This window comes from Tamandua tetradactyla, chromosome 13 (assembly GCF_023851605.1).
Source record: "Tamandua tetradactyla isolate mTamTet1 chromosome 13, mTamTet1.pri, whole genome shotgun sequence".
Classification (NCBI taxonomy): Eukaryota; Metazoa; Chordata; class Mammalia; order Pilosa; family Myrmecophagidae; genus Tamandua; species Tamandua tetradactyla.
This window is the reverse complement of record NC_135339.1, coordinates 64,739,763-64,759,043: the sequence shown is the minus strand read 5'-3', so window position 1 is coordinate 64,759,043 and position 19,281 is coordinate 64,739,763. Positions and strand designations below refer to the sequence as shown.

The window sequence follows — 19,281 nt, the reverse complement described above, 5'->3', positions numbered from 1 at the left end:
CCATGTTTTTTGATGACTGTATCTTTGTAGTGCAATTTGGAATCAGTAAATGTGGGTCTTTCAACTTTATTCTTCATTTAAAAAATTATTTTGAATATTCATGGTCCCTTGCAGTTCCATTTGAATTTGAAGAATGTTTTTTCCATTTCTGAAAAAAAAAAGGCTGTTGGAATTTTGATAGGGGTTGCATTGACTCTGCTTTGGGTAATACTGACATCTTAACTATCTCAATTCTTCCAATCCATGAACATAGGATGTCTTGTTATTTATTTAGGTCTTCTTTAAATTCTTTCAACAATGTTGTATAGTTTTCAGTGTATATCTTTTATATTATTGGTTATATTTATTCCTAGATATTTTTTCCTTGAGATGCTATTGTAAATGGAATAGTTTTCTTAATTTTCTTTTTAGAATGTTCATTGCTAGTTTAAAGGAACACATTTATTTGTACCCTGCCAGGTTGCTAAACTCACTTATTAGTTCTAATAGTTTTCTTGTGGGTTCCTTTGGATTTTCTATAAAAGATCATGCCATCTGCAAATGTAGATATATTTACTTCTTCCTTTCCAATTTAAATATCTTCTATTTCTTTTTCTTGCCTAATTACTCTGCCTGGAACTTCTAATACAATATTGAATAGCAGTGGTAAAAGTGGGTATCCTTGTCTTGTTACTGATATTAGGTGGAAAGCTTTAAATTTCACCATTGAGTATGACGCCAGCTATGGTAGGTTGATTATATACCCAAATTTAGACATGTTCTTATTCTTACCCATATCCCTATGGGTGTGAACCCATTGTAAATAGGACCTCTTGAAGATTCTATCTTTAGTGAAGGTATAGCCAACTAAAGCAGGGTGGACCTTAATCCAGATTACTGGATGCCTTATCAAGAGAAAGCCACAGAAAGGAGCTAGAAGCAGGAAGTCAGTGGGAACCTGAAAGAAAAAGCAGAGGACATTGCCTTATGCCATGAAGCCTGTATTTAAACCAAGGAACCCCAAGGATTGTGGCAAGCCAGTACTGGAATGCTACTGCTCTCCAGAGGAAGCAAGCTTTCTAGACTCTGAAACTGTTAAACAAGTAATTCCAAATTGTTTAAGCCAGCCCATCATGTATTTGTCAGAGCAGCTGGGAAAACTAAAACAATGGCTTTCATCATTTTAAAGATGTTCCTTTCTATTCCTAGTTTTCTAAGTGTTTTCCTCAAGAAAGGATGCTGAATTTAGCCAAATGCCTTTTCTGTATCATTTGAGATGATCATGTGTTTTTTAACTCTTTCATTCTATTAGTGAGTTGTATTACACTGATTGATTTTCTTATGTTGAATCTCCCTTGCATTCCTGGACTAAATCCCACTTGACCAGGGTGTATAATCTTTTTTGTTTGTTTGTTTGTTTGTTTGTTTTCACATGGGCAGGCACTGGGAATCGAACCAGGGTCCTCTGGCATAGCAGGCAAGCATTCTTGCCTGCTGAGCCACCATGGCCTGCCCGGTGTATAATCTTTTGATGTGTAGTTGTAGTCAGTTGGCTGATGTTTTGTTGAGGATTTTTGCATGTATATTCATTAGGAATATTGGTCTGTAATTTTCTTTCCTTGTGATGTCTCTATCTGGCTTTGGAATTTGGGCAATGCTTGACTCATAGAATGAATTAGGATGTCTTGCCTCTTCTTCATTTCTTAGAAGAGCTTTAAAAGGGCTAGTGTTAATTCTTGGAATGTTTGGTAAAATTCACTAGTAAAGCTAACTGATCCTGGGCTTTTCTTTGTTGAGAGCTTATTTTATTATTGATTCAAATCTTTATTTATTGATCTGTTGAGATCTTCTATTTCTTCTTCAGTCAGTGTCGGCAGCTCGTATGTTTCTAGGCATTTGTCCATTTCATCTAGGTTATCTAATTTGTTGGCATTCAACTTGTGCCAGTTTGAAAGGATTATGTACCCTAGAAAAGCCATGTTTTAATTTTGATCCATCTGGTAGAGGCAACAGTTTCTTTTAGTCCCTATTCAGCACTGCAGGTTGGAAATTTGATTAGATTATCCCCACGAAGATGTAAAATGCCCAATTGTGGGTATTAACCTTTGTTTAGACGGAGATGTGACGCTACCCATTCCAGGTGGGTCTTGATTAGTTTACTGGAATCCTTTAGAAGAGGGAGCAATTTTTGGTAAAAGCTATAGAGCCCATGCAGCTGGAGACCTTTGGAGATGAAGAAGGAAAATGCTCCGGGGAAGCGTCATGAAACAATAAGCCTAGAGAGAAAGCTAGCAGATGTAGCCATGTTCACCATGTGCCTTTCCCATTGAGAGAGAAACCCTGAACATCGTCGGCCTTCTTGAACCAAGATATCTTTCCCTGGATGCCTTAGATTGGACACTTCAAAGGCTTGTTTTAATTGCACATTTTCATGGCCTTAGAACATGTAAACTTGCAACTTAATAAATTCCCCTTTTCAAAAGCTGTTGCATTTCTGGTTTATCGCATTCCAGAAGCTTGCAAACTAGAACAGAACTTTTCATAGTACCCTCTTATAAACCTTTTAATTCTGTGGGGTTAGTAGTAATGCCCCCCTTGCACTTCTGATTTTAGTTATTTTTGTCCTCTTTTTTTCCTATCCAGTATAACTAAAGGTTTACTGCTTTTATAAGAATCAACTTTTGGTTTCATTAATACTCTCTGTTGGTTTTTTTAATTCTCTATTTCATTTATCTTTTAATCTTTGTTATTTCTTTCCTTCTGCTCTCTTTGGGTTTAATTTGCTCTTATTTTCCTAGTTCCTCCAAGTGTGAGGTTAGGACTCTGATTTGACATCTTTCTTCTCTTTTAATTTAAGCATTTAGAGCTGTAAATTTCTCTCTGAGCACTGGCTTTGCTGCAGCCATTTGCTGTGTTTTCATTTTCATTCACCTCAACATGCTTTCTAATTTCCCTTGAGATTTCTTTGACTGATTGGTTGTTTTTTACAATAGCCAAAACTTCAAACGAAAATTCAAAACTGCAATCTCATGAGCCTTACAAACTGTCACATTCTAAGTTTAATGAGTTTATTATTAACACTGGAACTCGTACCATAGGCAATCTCAATCCGGTTACCACTGACACTTGTTTTGGGTGTGAGGTAAACAGTCAGATCAGTAATAGCATCATTTGAGGGATCATGATAAAGTTCAGTTTCAAGATCATTATACTGTTTGGTAGATGGAAATACTAGTGGTCAATGAGAGGGAGGGGAAGGGGTATGGGATGTATGAGTTTTTTCTTTTTATTTATTTTTTTAGAGTGGTGCAAATGTTCTAGGAAATGATCATGGTGATGAATATACAACTATGTGATGATGTTGTGAGCCACTGATTATACACCAAGTACGTAATGTTCATATGTTAAGAATGTTTGTGTTTGTATGTTGTTTTGTTTTGTCAATAAAAATATATTTTAAAAAGATCATTATCCTTCATTTGCAAAAGGAATTTCTGCGTATCTATAAAATATATTGATCCATTGTTATATCCCAGTAGAAGGAATCGCCCAGAAGTGTCATAACTAGTTATAGGAACAAATCTTAAACTTGACAGTGCTGAGTGACAGCATTCCACATGCCCACTTTCCCTGTGTGACTCGTGGTCACCAGTAAAGAAGAGAGCATCTATAGGGACGCCAAGGCTGAATATTCCCATATCACTTCTACTTCCTCCATCTTGAATACTACACAGGATAATGTTATTCTCTGAGGCAACAGCAACCATTTTATCTTTGACTTCATGTGGACCTCCAATCACCTTTGAATTTAAAGCTACTCGTTCAATAGTCCAATCTAAATATGAACTTGTAAACACTTGTTGCCATCTTAATGATTCTTTGATTCTGTAACACACAACAGCATGGGCATATGCAACTACAATCCAATCACGATGACCAGCTACTATAGGCATCTTTTGTAGGTTCACAGGAAATCCTAGCTTAACAGTCTCTTCTCCAGTGCTGGAGAATATATATTGGGTACCATTTCCCTAGGTTTCACTTTCTGTAGAATTCAGTTCATTACTAGAATCATCAGAGGATCTAGTTTTAATGTTGATTTTATAACAGGTCTACCTGGTGGAGGCAAGTAACCATGCAAAATGACACTGTCACAAGACAAACACTTCACATAATAGAAGACTTCTTCCTAATGGACTAATTTCAAAAAATTCAGCTTTGTGAATGAGAACATTAATGCTTCTCCTCTTAGTTCTTTTGTTGAAAAAATTTTAAATGGGTGCAAATGTATGGATCTCTATCAATAAACATAGTACCAATTTCATCTTGAAGTGTTGAAATTATTCTACTTTAATAAACCGGAAAAAAAGAATCTGGAATCTACATTAGAGTTTGTTTTGAGGTACTAAATCTGGTCCCCCCTGTGTTAAGCTGGACAATCTCACTGCTGCTGGCTGCTACCAGGCTTCTGCCATCTCCAGAGTTCCAGATACAGATGCCATCCTCCTCCCTGGCCAGCCAGTACTGCCAAGCTAGGTCAGGAGCCAAGGTGGCAGCAGCAGTAGTGGTTTCTGGGCCAGTGGGGTGGAAGTGACCAGAGGAAAAATCGTTTTTTAACACTCTTTGTTATGTTCAAAGTCTGGTCTTTTTCATTGATAGTTTCTGAAATTTTATCTTGTTCCTGTGAATAACTATCATTTCCTCTTTCTTTGTCTTGTAATATTTTGTTTTACAGAGTACATTTTAATATTTTAATGAGCTGATCTATTCCTTGTGTTTGTATGTTTGTATCCAGCTATGATATGACAGAGATTTCTTTGAGTGTTGGGAGCTAACAAAAACAAACAGCCCTGGGAGAAAGATCAAAGGTGATGATGGAGTTATACAGATAAGTTCTGGTTCAACAAATGAGTATGAGTGCTGAAGTATTATACTGATATTTCTTTTTAACCTCCAGTACCTTAGAGCAGCTAGAAATAAAAACCTAGAATTGTGGAATTGTAACCCACACCAAACTCTGAAATCTTCTCTACAACTAATTGTTGCAATGTACTTTGTAATTTATTGCTTTTATGTATATGTGTTATTTAAAGAGAAGGAGGAATATAACAGAGAGATAGAATTTAGCAAATGAATAGAACTGCTGAATCATTATATTGATATTTCTCTTGGTCTCCAGTGTCTTGGAACAGCGGGAAGAAAAAATGAAAAATCATAGAACTGTAACCCATAACAAACTTTTAAGTCTGTTCTGTAAGTTACTTGTTAAAATGTACTTGGAAATTGCTTTTTTGTATATATGTTATATTTCACAATTTTTAAAAAAAGTTAAAAAAAGAAAAAACAGTCCAACACATAAAATGCCTTTCATAATCTTTGTAAATTGACTTTGTGTTGGTTGGTACTCTCCTTCAGAGTTTAACCTTCCTACCAAGAAGATCAGCCTGAGGTAAAGCACGGGGTCCTTTCTGTCTTCTCTGAGCATGCATCTTGTCCTGAGCATGCACTTGCTTGTGGCCTTAGGAATTCCCTGCTGCAGGGATTCTCCCTATTAAGTAGACTTCTGCCAACCTCCTGGGTGTTCAGTTTATGTCTTGAAGCTGATAAGCCTTTGCTCAGGCCATTTTGATATGGCCTGCTTTAGCTGTCTGCAAGTTGCTTCTGTGTGTAGGGCAAGATCTGGGATGGTGATTCAGAGACGAGTTTTCTGGTTCAGTCCTTCAGGCTGCCACAGATAGACTGGCACTGACATATAGGAATCCCAAGATGTATGTAGGGGCACCCTCCAGAACAGGACCAGGGATCCACAATGAGAGTGTGCCCTAGTAAGTGTGCCATGAGCTACCCAACCAATTTTTTTTTTTTTTTTTACTTTTTTTAATTGTGATATGGGTATGGGTTAGAGTTCTGTAATTTCAGATTTTTCCTTCTAGCTACTCCAAGACACTGGACACTAAAAAGAAATATCAGTGTAATGATTCAGTAGTCATACTCATTTGTTAAATCCTAACTTCTCTGTTATAACTCCTCCTTCTCCTTTGATCCTTCTCTCAATCTTGGACACTTGGATTATGCCCATTCTAACTTTTTCATATTGAAAAGGGGTATTAACAATATGAGATAGGGGGGATCAAACTGGTTGATCCTCTTGGAGATACTCTGGGTTTCAAGACTTATCTGGCCTAGGAGCCATCTGAAGGTTTTAGGTTTTTGGAAAGTAATCTTAGTGTGTGCTACTTTTGTAGGATCTCAGATAATGCCCTGGGTGTTCTTTAGGCTTAACAAGAATGATGTTGGTTGGGTTTTGACAAACCTTGGCAATTAACAGTATCTAGCTGAAGCTTGCATAAGAGTAGCCTCCAGAATAGCCTCTCAACTCTATTGAACTCTCTTAGCCACTGGTACCTTATTTTGTTACATATCTTTTCCCCCTTTTGGTCAGGAAGGCAGTGTTGATTCCATAGTGCCAGGGCCAGGCTCAACCCTGGGAGTCATGTCCCCTGTTGCCAGGGAGACTCACACCCCTGAAAATCATGTCCCACATGGGGTGGTGGTGGTGGTAATGATTTTACTTGCAGAGCTCGGCTTAGAGAGAGAGAGAGAGAGGCCACATCTGAGCAAACAGAGAAGCTCTCTGGAAGTAACTCTTAAGCTTAATTGTAGGTAGGCTTAGCTTCTCCACTAAAGAAATACATAGAACTAATGTGTGAGACTAAAGCAAAAAATGTTTATTTGGTACAAATCTATACTTTGACTAGTGCATCTCCTAATATAACTTATGTAGATAGTTGATTGAACACCTTAAGTATATGGAACTTTGTATAGGACATGAGATTTTGTTGGTTTGTCCAGGTGATGCCCTGATGAATCCCAGAGTGATTTGATCAGTGAGTGGAAAAGTATTTGCAAAGTCCCCTTCGGGGAATGGTGAGAACAGGGGAAAACTCAACTTCCCCAAGTTGAATTCTTGATATTCTCACACAAGCAGTGTGGACAACCAAAGCTATAGGCTGAGCCCCCAGTCTTGGGGTTTGTTCATATGAAACTTAACCCCACAGGGGATAGGTCAAGCCTACTTAAAATTAAGCCTAAGAGTCACCCTGAAGAGAACCTCTTTTGTTGCTCAGATGTGGCCTCTGTCTCCAGCAAACACAGCAAGCAGACTCACCACCCTCCCCCTGTCTACGTGGGACATGACTACCAGAGGTGTGGATCTTCCTGGCAGCGTGGGACAGAAATCCCAGAATGAGCTGAGATTCAGCATCAAGGGATTGAGAAAAACTCTAGAAAGAGCTGAGACCCAGCATCAAGGGATTGAGAAAACCTTCTCGACCAAAAGGGGGAAGAGTGAAATGAGACGAAGTGTTGATGGCTGAGAGATTCCAAACAGAGTCGAGAGGTTATCCTGGAAGTTATTCTTATGCATTAAGTAGATATCACCTTGTTATCCATGATGTAATGGAGAGGCTGGAGGGAACTGCCTGAAAATGTAGAGCTGTGTTCCAGTAGCCATGTTTCTTGATGATGATTGTGTAATGATATAGCTTTCACGATGTGACTGCGTGATTGTGAAAACCTTGTGTCTGATGCTCCTTTTATCTACCTTGTCAACAGATGAGAGGAACATATGAAATAAAAATAAATAATAGGGGGAACAAATGTTAGAATAGATCTAGTTTGAAATGCTAGCGATCAATGAAAGGGATCAGTAAGGGGTATGGCCTGTAAAATTTTTTTTTTTCTGTTTGTTATATTTTTCTGTTGTCTTTTTATTTCTTTTTCTGAATTGATGCTAATGTTCTGGGAAATGATCATGATGATGAATATGCAACTATGTGATGATATTGTGAATTGCTGAGTGTATGTCTCGGGAATGTTTGTGTTTCTTGTAATTTTTTTTAATTAATAAAAAATAAAAATAATAATAAAAAAATAAAAATATTTACATTTCCCCAGCACTGTTTCCAGGATATGGTAAGAACTCAGTACAATTTATTAAAAGAATCATGGTTTTCAAAGGATAGGTCAAGCCTACTTAAAATTAGGCCTAAGAATCACCCCCAAGAGAACCTCTTTTGTTGCTCAGATGTGGCCTCTCTCTCCAGCCAACACAACAAGCAAACTCACCACCCTCCCCCTGTCTGCATGGGACATGACTCCCAGGGGTGTGGACCTTCCTGGCAATGTGGGACAGAAATCCTAGAATGAGCTGAGACTCAGCATCAAGGGATTGAGAAAACCTTCTCGACCAAAAGGGGGAAGAATGAAATGAGACAAAGTGTCAATGGCTGAGAGATTCCAAACAGAGTCGAGAGGTTATCCTGGAGGTTATTCTCACACATTAAGTAGATATCACCTTGTTATTCAAGATGTAACAGAGAGGCTGGAGAGAACTGCCTGAAAATGTAGAGCTGTGTTCCACTAGCCATGTTTCTTGAAGATAATTGTATAACGATATAGCACACAATGTGACTGTGTGATTGTGGAAACCTTGTGTCTGATGCTCCTTTTATCTACCTTGTCAACAGACGAGTAGAACATATGTAATAAAAATAAATAATAGGGGGAACAAATGCTAAAATAAATTTAGTTTGAAATTCTAGTGATCAATGAAAGAGAGGGGTAAGGGGTATGGTATGTATAATTTTTTTTTTCTATTTTCATTTTATTTCTTTTTCTGAGTAGATGCAAATGTTCCAAGAAATGATTATGATGATGAATATGCAACTATGTGATGATACTGTGAATTACTGATTATGTATGCAGAATGGAATGATCAAAATAGGAATGTTTGCATTTATTTGGTGTTCTTTTGGTATTTAAAAAAGTAAAATAAAAAAAAATTTAGTTTGAAATGCTAGTGATCAATGAAAGCGAGGGGTAAGGGGTATGGTATGTATAATCTTTTTTTTTCTGTTATCGTTTTATTTCTTTTTCTGTTGTCTTTTTATTTCTTTTTCTGAATTGATGCAAATGTTCTAAGAAATGATGAATATGCACCTATGTGATGATATTGAGAATTACTGATTATATATGTAGAACAGAATGATATGTTAATGTTTTTGTTTGTTGTTAATTTTTTAATTAATAAATTAAAAAAAGAAAAAATAAATAAAAAAAAAAAAAGAAATACATAGTTCATAAGAGCAAGCCTCAAGATCAAGGGCTGGGCCTATTGACTTGGGAGTCCCTAGTGTTTGAGAGAGTATTTGGGCTTTCTTAGGATGGAAAGCTTAATAGTTCCATTTTTTCCAGTCCTTCAAAGGACTGTACCAATGCTTTTTAATTATATGCCTAACATACTCTAAGATTGTCAGGGAATTACATTAAGCTATACAAAATTACAGCCCTTGTTCCCATCCTGGTCTTCATGTATTTGGATTGTTTAAATAAGCTATCCAGATAGGTCTCCAACCATTTTTAAGTTGCATTTCCTTGATTTGCTGCTTGCCCAATTATTGCAACTCTTTAACTGTTTTCCAGAGCTCTCAAAACGAATTTTTGCTAGTTCAAAGATTCTTCTGTGGGGGAATGAAACCTAGAGCATTTTACACGGACATCTTGGTTAATTGGAACTCTCTTTTCACTTTATTTATGATGTCCTTTGAGGTATAAAAGTGCTTTTTGGAATCCTGCTGCTTGAACAGGCTTACTTCTCATTGGTATTCTTCATAGCTGACACTGGTTTCAGCTTTCTCTGCTTTCCTAAGTCATTTATCACTCCTCCATCAACTTTGCATTCTCCAAAAATGTGTTGACATCTTGTCTGTAATGGTCTCCTCTCCCATTCCTTGTATCCATATCCTTTTTTATATCCAACTGTTACTTTATAGATTTGAGGAAAGGAAGAGAGATAAATGAAGATGAATGCCTACTTTTAATCCATCATAGCTAGCCAGAAGTGTGATCTATGTCTCAATAGAATTTTTTAGGCTGACAATGTACTTTGCATGTATTGTCTTATTTAATACTTGAAACAACCCTATGAAATAGATCATTAGTATATCTATTTTACTGAGGCTTCCTTAGCTTCTCATGGGTGCATACCTGATGAGATTTTGATCTCTTCATCACTTGGGGATTAGTGGAGCCTTGGGTGGCAGAACTTCTGGGCTGATCACCAGCTCCCACAAGCTTCTCACTTTACCTGTGTGCCATACAAATACTACTTTTTAAAAAATATGCGCCATGACCTAGAAAAGGATGGGAAGCAATGGAGTAGGAAATGGGGAATCACAGTCTGATTTGCATACTGGAAAGTTCATTCAGGTTTTCTGTGGAGAACTGGTCAGGGGCAAACTGCAAGATGGTTAAGAGGTTATTGATTCTCAAAGCTGATCTGGATAGGACTAAGGTATATCAGTAGACTGGGTAAAGTATGATATCACTCATGTTTTAAAACATCAAATTCTGTGTCAGACTAAAAGGAGTGATGTTTATTTGGTGCAAAATTTATATTTTGGGTAGTGCATTTCCTAATTTTACTTGTATGGCCAGCTTAGTTAACACTGTAAGTGCATGGAATCTTTTTTTTTTTTTCTTGTTAGCTGGATATATTTCTTTTTTTTTTTGTCACAGAACACTGTTTGCAGTAGAGGAAACTGGCATTGCAGTCTGGTGGTACAATGGCTTGTTCACATAAACCAGTTCACATTCATCCTTTAGCACAAAAAGCCCTAATGGCGTGTACCCTATAAAATTCAGGACATCTCCAATATTTTCTCTCTGTTTTTCTTTGTCATCTTTTCAAAATAAACATTTTCAAGGTTTGTCCAAAAGAAGGCCATGTAAGGTTCTTGGCTAGTGGAAGACAATTCAGAACAGTTGTGCACATTTGGACTTCTCCAGGCTGGCAATTGATATCTTATTCTTTTTTCCAACTCATTTTTATTAAAAAAATTTAAAAATGTTCCAACTATCAGTTTTACAAAATCTCTCAGGGAAACACAAGAGCAAGGTGCTGAGTTAAAAAACACCTGAGGTAGTTTTTTGTGTGTGTTTTCTCGTTTAAAAAATTCAGTAAATTTAACGTGCTGGGCCAATGACCTCTAGTAAATTTCTATTTTCCTCCACATTTCTTTTTCAAAAAGAAAGAAAGAATTTTGCCGAATACTGATGGCTTATATACCAAAATGTAAAAAAAGACAAAATACATTCTTTCTTGGTGGAATTTTTGTTTGTTTGTTGGCTGGTCAGTTCTGTTTTCCTCTTCCAAAATGCTAGGACAAGTACCATTGACTCTTGTTCTTTTAAGTAACCAAGTGTATGTCGAGACTGGTTTGTGTGTTTTGCTTTTGTTCCCTTTGCGTGATGTGATACTCAGAGCACTGCTTTGCCGGGGGCTGGGGGTGGGAGGTCTGTGGGTATAAGGGGGAGTGAGGAGGGGGTGGAGTGGGTGTGTAGATATAGGAGTGGAGACAGAGGGATGAGGGAATTAAAAAGAATGGGGATGGGAAGGAAGAGGATGGAGAAAGAGCAGGGGAGAGAGAGACAGAGAATGATACAGCAGTATGCAAAAACCAGTCTAAAACCTGTGAAGCAAAGAGAAACAGTGATGTGAGCTAGACAGGGATGAAGAGAGACAGAGTTTCTTCTTCAAAGAGGCGGTATCCCTTCTGTGGACATACACAGGTGACCCAGAACTGCTGAGTGTCCTTTAGACGAGACTTCCCTCTGGGTGAATTTTGTGTGAGTGGCCTTGAAGTTCCTTATAGCATTAGACCTCCCCAAGAACGACTTTATTCCTGAAAGTCTAGAAAAGTCTCCTTTCTCTTTAAAAAGAAGAAAAAAATATATATATATATAACTGATTAAAAATGGGAATTAGTTGAGTTATTTGATATATTATTTCTAAAATATAATAACGCTGCAGTCACCCTCTGTAACCCACAGGCCACATATCTTAATATCTTTCCCCTTCTAATATGTAACACATGTACTTAGACTGTTTTCCACAAAAAAAAGAAAAGGGTGTGAATTTTGCTTTGCTTTTGAACCATTCACCTTTGTTAGTTCAACTAAAAGGGATAGCGTCATGGGAGTTTAGGAGACATCCGAGTGGATGGTGATGTGGATGGCTGGGAAACCTGCAGAACCCTAGAGTGGGCGTGCCTGCTCACCCCCGCCTCAGCCCTGAGGGCTGACCTCCAGGCCTCTGCAGAGGCCCTGGCCGGCCCCTCTGCAGACTTGTCATACCTCAGGGTGGTCTTTGGCTTGCTCCCCATCCAGCTGTCAGTGTTTGGTCTCCCTCTGCCAGGCATTGGAAGGGCTACATTCATCCACGGTTTTGCTGGTGCCTGGGGGAACCTCACTTGCTGCACTGTGAGGCGACTCCCTGAGGATATTTCTGTTCCTGCTGTTTCATCTGCTGTACAATTTCCCTGATCTTGCACTGTGTGGTCTGGCTAGCAAAGAAAAGTATGTGGAATCTTGAATAGGGCATGGGATTTTGTTGGTTCATCCAGGTTAGTGTGATGCCCCGATAAATCCCAGAGAGATTTGGACAGTAAATAGAGAAGTATTTGCAAAGTCCCCTTGGGTAAATAGGGAGAAAGGGGGAAACATTCAACTTCCCCTTTTGGAGAATTTCTGATATTCTAGCAGGCAGTGGGGACAACCAAATCAATAGGCCAAGTCCTTGATCTTGGGGTTTGCCCCTATGAAATTTATCCCTACAAAACATAGGCTAAGCCTACTTAAAATTAGGCCTACGTGTCACCCTCAGAGAACCTCTTTTATTGCTCAGATATGGCCTCTTTCTCTCTAAGGCGACGTGGAAAGTGAACTCACTGTCCTCCCCCCCACCATGGGACATGACTCCCAGGGGTGTAAATCTCCCTGGCAATGTGGGACAGAAATTCTAGAATGAGCTGGGACTCAGCATCAAGGGATTGAGAAAATCTTCTTGACCAAAATGGGGAAGAGAGAAATGAAACAAAATCAAGTGTCAGTGGCTGAGAGATTTCAAACAGAAGCAAGAGGTTATACTGGAGGTGATTCTTACCCATTATATAGATATCCCCTTTTTAGTTTATGGTATATTGGCGCGGCTGGAGCTGTATCCCAATAGCCTTAGTTCTTGAAAGATGATTGTTTAATGATATAGCTTTTACAATGTGGCTGTGTGAATGTGAAAACTTTGTGTCTGACGTTCCTTTTAACTAGTGTATGGACCAATGAATAAAACATATGGGTAAAAAATAAACAATAATAAGGGGAACCAAGGTTAAAATAAATTGGGTAGATTGAAATACCAATGGTCAGTGAGAGGGAGGGGTAAGGGGCATGGTAAGTATGAGTTTTTTCTTTTTTCTTTCTTTTTCTGGAGTGATGCAAATGTTCAAAAAAATGATCAGGCAATGTATACTCAACTCTATGATGATACTGTGAGCCATTGACCGTATACCATGTATGGAATGTTTGTAAGTTAAGAATGCTTTTGTGTTTGTATGTTGTTCTATTAATAAAAATATTTTTTTAAAAGGAGGTTATTGATTCTCAATTTCAAAAAAAGGTTATGGATGAAAAGATAATGTGAGAGCAGTAATGGGGATTTTAATCTGTGCAAGAGAGTGAGAATAGAGCTGGAGGTCTAATGCATGTCAGTGAGCTAGAGTAGGACTCTTTCTAGGAAACCAGAGAAGTAAAGCATAAACATAAACTGAACTGGAAAATTTACCCCTTGAATTTGAGGTATGTGGCAGAAGCCAAATTTCTACCTCCAAAATGTAAATAGAATCAGTCACTAATAATCTAACAGGACTATACGCTTAGAAATTGCAGATATGTTCAGAGCCCATATGGATATTTGTGTGATGTGATAAGTAAAAAATAAATTGACCATAAATGTGAAGGTTTATTTCTGGACTCTCAGTGCTATCCCAATGATCTATATGTCTGCCCTGTACCACACTATTTTGATTACTGTCGTTCTATAGCAAGTTTTGACACTGGAAAAGGTTGAGTCTTCAAACTTTGTTCTCCTTTTTTTCACAATTATTTTTGTTATTCTGGGTCCCTTAAAATTTCATATGAATGTTTGGATCACCTTTTCCTTTTCTGAAAAAAAAAAAAAGACGTTTGGAATTTTGATAGGGACCGTGAGTCCATGGGCTCTAAACTCTGATCTCTTCCCTGATCTCTAAGGTCCTCTCTGGCTCTAATTCCTAAATCCTGTGATTTCCCCAGCCTACTACCTGAAGAGAGTTTCCAAGTTGTGACACAGAGAAGGGAAACCTAAGCAGAGCTGGTGTTCTCCCAGAGTTGAAGAGTCAGTCAAAGCTGGGACTCTGGGACAGTCAAGGCAACTAGAATTTGCAGGGCAAAGGCAACTAGAATTTGCAGGGAGAAGAGAGATTTTACAGAGAGAAAGTTCTGGACATCTGCAGAGAGGTGCCCTGGAGCCTTAGCTGATTACAGATAAGGGTGTGCATGTAAGGAAACAACCCAAAGCCAGGCAAAGAACCACCTCAAAGGATTAGAAAATACAATATAGGAAGCTCCCCTGAGGCCAGAAATAGTTCCTGATTCCACCAGCCACAGTGAAAACCTAATAATTCCCAGGGCATCATGTAGATTTTTCAGAAAGGTTTTGCCTCAGTAGTGAGGCAAATTGGACTCTAGGCTAAACATTGCTCTGGTACAACCTAACAAGTTAAAAGCAAGACCCAAGGGATCCTACAAGGATGATAAGATGCAATTACATTTATTTGGGGATTTTTGTTTTTATTTTGAAATTATTTATTTATGTATTTATTTTTTACATAGGCAGGCACCAGTTATCGAACCCAGGTCTCTGGCATGGCAGGCGAGAACTCTGCCTGCTGAGCCACCGTGGCCTGCCGAGTAGCTTCATTTTTTTACAAGCTAATTAAATGTAAAAAAAAAAAAATTCAAATAAACTAAGAATTTTTTAGTAATCCAGATGATGGATATATCACTGATGCCCAAGAATGAAAAGTGAAATGTACAACCAGACTGCATTGTGACTAAAACTAAGTCAGAATCTGAGACTACTACTTTCATCTCTCATTGGTATATAGGGTCAAGTTCTCAAAAAGAGAATCTAATTAGCTTAGCTCAGTCGGAGGTTTGATTCTCCTTGGGCCAAATTCTTCTGGTCCCAGTTGGGGTCACTAGACACAAATAACACAAATACAGAAACTGGGGAGAAGAGAGATGAATACTGAGAGGCAATGGTTGACATCTCTTTTCATACAGGAGTCATACATTTATAAACTTCATTAGGGCCCAGGAGCAATGCCTGTTTCTTAAATGTCGGATATTGGTGATAGTTGAAACCTTGAGAGGGGTGAGATAAGCCAGGGAGAATGTGGATGGAGAAGGGCCAAGGACAAACTATTAGAGAACCTTGGCATACATGAGAAGGCACAAGGAGGAAGAGGAGGAATGAAAGAATAACAAAGTATCCAGAGTTGTATGATGTTTCATATCGGAGGGTTTAAAAATGAGGATGATTAATGATGCCAGTGGAAATTGTTTTCTTGCAGTTTTAATACTTTTACTAATCATAACAATGATGCCATACAAATGCAAAGAGTTAACAACAGGGAGATATATTTTTATATCATATATCATGTATTTTTTACATGATTTTTCTGTAAACCTACAATTTCTGTAAGAAATTTTTTGAAATATTTTTATTGTAAAGCCTTAACAAACAAACATGCAAACATTCTTGACATACAATATCATCACATAGTTGTGTGTTCATCACCATGATCATTTTTTAAATATTTGCATCAGTCCAGCAAAAGAAATAAAAAGAAAAAACTCATATATACCATACCCCTTACCTCTCCCTCTCATTGACCACTAGTACTTCCATCTACCCAATTTATTTTAACCTTTGTTTCCCCCTATTATTTGTTTATTTTTTTGCCATATGTTTTGCTCATCTGTCTACACCCTAGATAAAAAGAATATCAGACACAAGGTTTTCATGATCACACAGTCGCATTGTAAAAGCTATAACATTATACAATCATCTTCAAGAAACATGGTTACTGGAACACAGCTCTACAGTTCATGTACTTCCCTCCAACCACTCTAATACACCAAAAACTAAAAAGGGGATATCTATATAATGGGTAAGAATCACCTCCAGAATAACCTCTTGATTCTGTTTGAAATCTCTCAGCCACTGACACTTGATTTTGTCTCATTTCTCTCTTCCCCCTTTTGTTCAAGAAGATTTTCTCAATCCTTTGATGCCGGGTTCTTTCTCATCTTGGGATTTCAATCCCACATTGCCAGGGAGATTTACACCCCTGGGAGTCATGTCCTATGTAGGTGGTGGGGGGTGAGGGGAGGGCAGTGAGTTCACTTTCCATGTCGCCTTAGAGAGAAAGAGCCCACATCTGAGCAACAAAAGAGGTTCTCTGGGGGTGATACTTAGGCCTAATTTTAAGTAGGCTTAGCCTTTGTTTTGTAGGGATAAGTTTCATAGGGGCAAACCCCAAGATCAAGGACTTGGCCTATTGATTTGGTTGTCCCCACTGCTTGCTAGAATATCAGAAATTCTCCAAATGGGGAAGGTGAATATTTCCCCCTTTCTCCCCATTTCCACAAGGGGACTTTGCAGATACTTCTTTATTCACTGTCCAAATCACTCTTGGATTTATCAGGGTATCACAGTAGAAAGTTTTTATAAGAGAAGGACTGAAAGACATTCAATAGATTTCACAATAGGAAGATCATGCTGACCTTATTAACAGCAGCTCCAGTAGTGTGGCAGGGTCAGAGATCAAACTGCAATGAGATACACATTGAATGGGGGGTAGGAAAGAGACCCAAATGTCCATAAAGCAGATTAGAGGTAACCAGGGCCTGGGGGATAAGGGACTGGGGAATTATTGCCTAATGGGTACAGAATGTGTGTTTGATGTGATGAAAAATTTTGATAGTCAATAGAGATGATGAAAGTACAACCTTGTAAACATAATACCATTTATATGCTTAAAATGGTAAATATTATTAATATTTATATATATATTAATGCAATTTTGTTGAGATGTATTCACACATCATACACGCCATCTGAAGTATACAATCAGTGGCTCACAGTATCATCACATAGTCACACATTCATCATCATGATCAACTTTAGAACATTTTCATTACTCCAGAAAAAATAAAAAATGAAATCCCAAACATCCCATATCCCTTATTCTCCCTTATTATTGATCCCTATTGTTGGTGTGGTACATTTGTTGTGTTGATGAAAGACTATTAAGCTATTACTGTTAACTATAGTCCATAGTTTGCAATAAGCACATCTTTTCCCATATACTCATCTATTATGAACTCCTTGTTCATGAGAGACCTTTTTTGTATCTGAGCTGTTAATCACAGTCTTCATCCACCACAAGGTTCACTGTGCTATAGCACAATCCCATGTTTTCATTACCAGCTTTCCTTCTGGTAACATATAGACTCTAAACTTCCTCTTTCCACCACATTCACCTGCAATTCAGCACTGTTAGTTATATCCACAATAACCTGCTACCATAACCTCTATCCATTTCCAAAAGTTTAAGTTTGACCTAGTTAAAAATTCTGCACATATTAGGCAACCGCTCCCCATTCTCTAGCCTCATTCTGTCTCCTTGAACCTATATTCTAGATTTTACATCTATGAGTTTACATATTATAATTAGTTCATATTATTAAGATCATATAATATTTGTCCTTTTGTGTCTGACTTATTCCACTTAAATAATGTCTTCAAGGTTCATCCATGTTGTCGTATGCCAGGGCATCATTCCTTCTTACTGCTGAGTATATTCCATTGTATGTGTACACCACATTTTGTTTATCCATTCGTCTGTGGATGGACACTTGGATTGTTTGGCAGTTGTAAATAATCCTGCTATGAGCATCAGTGTGCAAATGTCTTTTTCATCCCTGCTTTCAGATCTTCTGGTTGGATCCTCCCGAGTAGCAGGATTGCTTGATCGTAAGACAACTCTATACTTAGCTTCTTGAGGAGCAGCCAAATGGTCCTCCACCCTTTTTTTTTTTGGCTTTTAAAAAGGGAAATTTATTAAGTTGCAAGTTTACATTGTTCTAAGGCCGTGAAAATGTTCAAATTAAAAGCGAGACTATAAAAATGTTCAATCTAAGGCATCTAAGGAAAGATACCTTGGTTCAAGAAGGCGAATAACGTTCAGGGTTTCTCTCTCAACTGAAAAGGCACATGGCATGCGAACATAGCAGCATCTGCTAGCTTTCTCTCCAGGCTTCTTGTTTCATGAAGCTCCTCTGGGGGTGTTTTCCTTCTTTATCTCCAAAGGTCTCTGGCTGTGTGGGCTCTCAGAGTTTTCCTTTCTTCACATCCTCTTCGACACTTGTAGTTTCCTGTTTATTTAATAGTGGCCATTTGTTGGATTTGAAATGATATCTCATTGTGATTTTGATTTGCATTTCCCTAACAGCTAGTGAAGTTGAGCATCTTTTCATGTACTTTTTAGCTATTTGTTCTTCCTCTTTAGAAAAATATCTATTCATGTCTTTTGCCCATTTTTAAATTGGGTTGTTTGTCTTTTTATTGTTGAGGTATAGGATTTCTTTATATATCCTGGATATCAAACCCTTATCAGATATGTGGTCTTCACATATTTCCTCCATTGAGTTGGCTGCCTTTTCACCCTTTTGATTAAGTCCTTTGAAGCACAGAAATATTCAGTTTTGAGGAGGTCCCATTTATCTATTTTTTTCGTTCATTACTTGTTCTTTGGGTGTAATGAATAACATGTTTTTTAAAGGTTAAAATGGAAATTTTTATACTATATGTATTTTACCACAATTAAAACAAACAAACAAAAAAGTCAAGTAACTCACTCTAGTTCAAATAGCTAGAAAATGGCCAAGCTGACTTGACCCCAAACCTATCTGACTTTAGGGCCCATACTTTCAACCCCTGGGCTTGGAAAGAACAGCAAACCAGGAGTGAGGTCACAATTCTAATTAATATATCCTCCATAGTCCCTGCTAACTGCAACCCTCGTGACTGGCATCTGTCCTTTGATTTTTTCAAAGAACCCGGGTCTCCGGCATGGTAGGCGAAAACTCTGCAGTGAGCCGTGGCCTGCCCTGTCCTTTGATTTTAAAACATGGAAAATCCCATGCTTTGATTCCCAACCCAGGTATGCTTTGCTTCTGGTGCACTCTGGGGACATGGATGGAAGGGGAGCTCCAGGGAGGGGGACCAGCTGTCCTCCCCTGATCCAGTCCCTCCTCTGGGAGTTTGCCCTGGAGTTGAGCCAGCCCTTGAGGCATCCA

The 19,281-nt window shown here is 38.2% G+C and overlaps 1 long non-coding RNA gene and 1 pseudogene across 1 annotated transcript in view; one reads left to right on the top strand and one right to left on the bottom strand.

Annotated features, from left to right (window-relative positions):
* LOC143654228 (uncharacterized) overlaps window positions 1-19,281 on the top strand; it is a 26,656-nt gene extending 7,375 nt beyond the window's left edge. Inside the window, exon 3 of the long non-coding RNA XR_013161711.1 lies at window positions 19,039-19,281. This is a non-coding gene — a long non-coding RNA (uncharacterized LOC143654228). The remainder of the gene's footprint in view (window positions 1-19,038) is intronic.
* LOC143654565 (BTB/POZ domain-containing protein KCTD3 pseudogene) lies at window positions 2,503-5,468 on the bottom strand (annotated as a pseudogene).